Raw genomic sequence first — 5,000 nt, forward strand, 5'->3', positions numbered from 1 at the left:
TTGACGTACTATTTGTGTGACAAATCAAGTTATTATGTCTGAGGGTTGTAATCAGCGTTGTGTTTATTAAATTTAAATTAACGTAAAATCTTTTGGTTCCTAGGTAAGATCTTTGTATTGTATCAAAATTAGCAATACCATTAAAAATAATAATCAAATCTGAAAAGAGACTGTCTTACGTCGCGATAAGATTACATTAAGGGAGTTGTTCAAGTATGATCAAGTATCTGATGTTATTTAGGATTAAGACTGATGTCTACCTACAAGTCACTTAAAAATATAAAGATAAATGATGTTGGCTAAAAAAAATTAATCTAAAAAGAAAAGCGACTGTCTCCAAATAGAGTAAAAATTACATAACACCATTTATATATATAAATATTTGATTTATTAAAAATACACTATCTAACCTAGGAACTATAGATGCCATATAATAAATACTGTTAATAAAAATATAATAATTACACTACGCTCTTTTTTACCAGAAAGGTCTAATTTTGGGACCTGAGACTGACACGTTATTATTTCTTTTTTGGCGATTTAAAGTTGTGTGGTATACTAAGTTTGACTTCAAACTGGATTGTTCTTCAATGCCATATGCGATCTCGAAACATCTCTAATTATTTGAATTAAACGGTCCTGGTACAGTGCAGTTTTCCATGGTTTTTGCCTTTAATTATTTGTACTACTCACCCAAACAAACAAAAAATCGCACAAACTAAAGACGTTCTTAACTGAATCTTTACCAGGGTATGTTTTTATTATGTTTTTAAACTTTAAAGTTTTGGTTACTCTGAGCCTGAATGTTGTTTATTACAAAAGGCCCTTCTAAACAAATGATAGCGTTGTACAGGCCCAGGCACTTCATGAACGTCTTTAATAAGCATTTCTTTCAACAGCCCGTTCGATTTTGTTGATTGATATTGAACGATGTTGACTGCTACAGTTTGAACACATTCACAACATCGGATTCAACTTCGATTCAAAATGTTTTAACACGGTTGTTTGAAAAAGGAGGGAAAGAATACCGCTTTCAACATTGCTGTTTGACAACATCGAAAGGATGATGAAGCAACTATTGAAGCCCTTTGCTTGGGCCAATAATCATATTCAAACTGAGTTGTATTCATGTGCAATTTAGAAAAATTGCTCGCCACCTGAATATCGTTGGCGACCCGGAAACTTCACTAATGACTGCGTCTTAAAAACGTTTTCAAATGTTTGACGATTACGTTTCCCATTTTTAAAATCCATTCACCGCTTACGGCGTGACCGCAATTGTCACACAATATGTTGCTGCCCAAAAATTGATAATTAGAAGGGAGTTTAACCGCAAGGTCAACCAAAACGTGAACTTCCAAAAAAAGGTAAGCGCTTGTAGAGTACACGCCGATTTAGCGGCAATTCCACAGGTAACCCAGGGCTCACTGTGTGCGCCACGTAGGTATTAAAATACAGAGGACATATCAAGCGAAGTTTAGGTCTGAAAAATTGTTAGAAAATGGCAGATAAAAATCGATAAAAACTTACCATGTGGTGAGCTGTTGTTGTCTTTAATATGTACACGAAGGTTCGGGGAAAATGTTCCCCGTTCACCTTCCTTCATAGGTTGTAGTGACCAGGTAGGAGACGGAAGACAAGGCGTAGGGACTCCAAAGAGACCCAAAACAAGCAACGATTTTTTTTCATGAAAATCGAATCCAGTCGCTAAATAAACACGCCAGGCTCGTGGAACAGGAATTTCTCTAAACCATGAATCCCACTGAAGCATCTCAAGGTAGGCACGCGAAGCCACCAGACTCCGTAGAACTGGTAAGTTAACGTGCTTAAAAAACATGGCCACTGAACTCGGGACGCCTGGTGACGAGTATACATAAATACATACGTTTATTTCACATCCCCAAGGGGCTTCATGTCTGGAGGGAGGGGAGTCCGAGATTGCTCAGTGATGTTTTGTTTTTAGCAATTTGGGGATCCCCTCCCTCCAGAAATTATTATAATCGTCACCAGGCGTCCCGAGTTTAGTGCCATTTCGAATTGGACACTTCGCGAGGGACAACGGTTTATGCCCCCCCGCAGCCCAGATTTTAGCCAGGTTCACTTACAAGTTGTATGGAGTCTGGTGGCTTCGCGTTGCTTACCTGGAGATGCCTTCAGTGGATTCATGTTTTAGATGATTAAATTCAGGTTCCACGCGAGTCCGGCGTGTTTATTTGTATGCGACTGGATTCGATTTTCATGAGAAAAATCGTGCTTGTTTTTCGGTCGATCGGAGTCCTCAAGCTGGCTTCTGTCTCTTACCTTGTCACTATACTATGAAGGAAGGTGAACGGGGACCATTTTATCCCGAAACTTTCGTGTACGGATTAGAGGACAGCAACAGCTCACCACATGGTCAGTTTTATCGATTTTTATTTCATTTTTCTAGGCAAATTTTCAGAGACTAAACTTCGCCTGATATGTTCTCTGTATTTTAATACATACGTGGCCGCACACAGTGAGCCTGGGTTACCTGTGGTAATTACAGCTCACCTTTGCACAATTCGGGCGAAACATCCTTTAACTGGATGTTTACGAAGCGGTTTCAGTTTGCAGCAAAAAGAGACAGACAATGATTCGTTTATTGTTGTATGCGGGCTGTCGTCAAAACCTGAAATTTGGGCGAGTTCATGTTGTTAAAGTTCTTGTCGTAGCTTTCAATTTTTTACTTTAGATTATAGAGCTCATACACAATGTTTTATGTTATCTTCGTTTTGGTCTTCTTCGCTTGCGTGAAAGTGCATTTTTTGGACATGTTCTGGAGAAATTAAATGCACTGAAATGCGTGCTGCACTTGCGGCACTATTATTTTCCCTTTTTAAGCCAATAAAATTCTTATTTTGTGGCGTCGCTGCCGTATGCACCCAGTCGTCGTTTCGTTAAACTCCCTAATATTAAGTGAATTGTTATTGCTGTAGGAAACTTTTGGTATTGTGAAACGTAATTCGTGGTTAGTACCTGTTACAATTAAATTGCAGGAAACTCTGATATAGGAAGACAGAGCCTAATGAGGCTCTTTGTTGTAAACCATACGTTGAGGAGGATATTACACGGTAGCAAGAAAGTATGAATTTTTCCATTTTGCTGGCAGTGGCAGGAAACAATGCGCTCAAGGTTCAGATATTGTTCTTGCCACGAGAACATAAAAGTTCTGTCTTCGAGATAGCCGTGTAATTTTCTTTATATATATGGACAGGGCAATAAATATACATGGTAGAGACTTTAACACAAATACTGAGTATTAATACAAACAAAAAAACCTGGGGGAAATGGCCAGGAAGCGTCGTTCTCAATATGATCACTTCGTGTTATATATAGAAAATAAGCCACTCACTTCCCGGATGTAATGCTAGTATTACAAATACAATACAATACAATACAACACAATGCAATACATTCTTAATTAACCACTCCCTATGGGGTTTTCAGGGGCCAATGAAAAACACAATCAAACGAAAAAGGAACAGAATACAACCACAAACAAACAACTGTTAAGATCCCAATTGGCAGGAAGTAACCTAGTTGACTATTTGGCAAGTACGGCCCGTAAGAAGTGAATCCAGGCGATTACCCTGGGAGCAGTATCTTTCGATCTTCCTAGCTAAGTCGGGTAAGAGGAAAGTAGATTCTGCAGCCGCCTCAACTATTTTTGATTGCGGCTCATCCAAAGAAATGAATGACGTCAGATTGTGCCCAGTTTCGACTGTTCAAATTTGTTTTTTTCTTTTAATTTGAGTCTGCATGATCAATCGCCACGGCGTAATCAGATATTTTTTTAAAATGTTTACAACAGCGCGACAATTTTTAACCGGTCATAAATTCCCATGGTTGGATTTCCTCTGGGTTTACAAAAATAGTTTTGCCAGAGTTGAGAATCAAACCTATTAATTTTAAAGAGTAACAAGTGAAATCGCAATTTAAAGCTTGAACTATCTTGAGTTTCCAGGAAATTGATTCCTGGCTGTCGCTGTGTTTGCCAGAGTTGTTCGAAAATATCCACAATTGTTGTGTTTTAGTTGTGGTTTGTGGTTTTGCGGTTAGTAGTGACTGACTCCTGAATACGTTTGAATTTTAATGCGATGCCCAATACGAATTGTCGAGGCGCCCTGGCAGAGACTTCTTTCCTCTTACCGACTTGTAAAGGAACGATCGAAAAGCAGACTCTGCTCGACAGGTGTAAACCGGGGACTACCAGGAACAAAATTCAACGAGTGGGCAGAACGAGTGTTAACCACAATTGCTTGTAATCTCGCAATCTGACTGGCTAATTTACCGTTGTCAATAAGAGTCTAGACAACGCTGTACACGTCATGCTCGCGTCAATTTGTCACGCAATGTAATAGCCAATCAAAAACGCCCATTTTGGGAAATAAACCAATCATATTGCGAGAGAGTTATAGACAACGCTTGCTCTTTCTTCGTGTTATGATTTTGATCACGCTCTTGAATAAAAACTTTTTTTAGCTTTGAATATTATGGTAAAAAACAGATCGAAAGTGGTTCAGCGTTGTCTTTACTCTTAGCGACAACGATATTCGTCATGACAGTGGTCAAAATGTTGTGGATGACGAATATCCTTGTCGATAAGAGTACAGACAACGCTAAACCACTCTCGATTTGTTAACTTTAACACCGGAACTCCAGATCTAAAGGCAATTGTCCAAACCATTGGGCCGCATTGCCTCCTTTGAATCTATGACTGTTATTCCCGGTAAAAGACTTCCGTCCATATAATAAACGGGGTTTTTTACTGGTGCGGAAGTCACGACTCGATGTTTCGATATCCGGATCGTTTTACCCCCAATTCTCTTGACAACAAAAGGATACGTCAAAATATGTTTGCGACTTTGAAAACGTCTAGACTGTGAGCAGTCTCTTCTTTTGCTGTAAATCATTAAAACGAACTTCAAAATGGCTGAAGGTTCGGGTAGCAAATATTGTGGTCGTTGCCAGCGGGATTT

General features: G+C 39.0%; 1 protein-coding gene across 1 annotated transcript in view; it reads left to right on the forward strand.

The window, feature by feature from the left end:
* LOC137981932 (neural cell adhesion molecule 2-like) overlaps positions 1-5,000 on the forward strand; it is a 45,666-nt gene that overhangs the window by 39,029 nt on the left and 1,637 nt on the right. The gene's annotated exons all lie outside the window — the stretch shown is intronic.

The sequence above is a fragment of the Montipora foliosa genome, chromosome 13, assembly GCF_036669935.1.
Source record: "Montipora foliosa isolate CH-2021 chromosome 13, ASM3666993v2, whole genome shotgun sequence".
NCBI lineage: Eukaryota > Metazoa > Cnidaria > Anthozoa > Scleractinia > Acroporidae > Montipora > Montipora foliosa.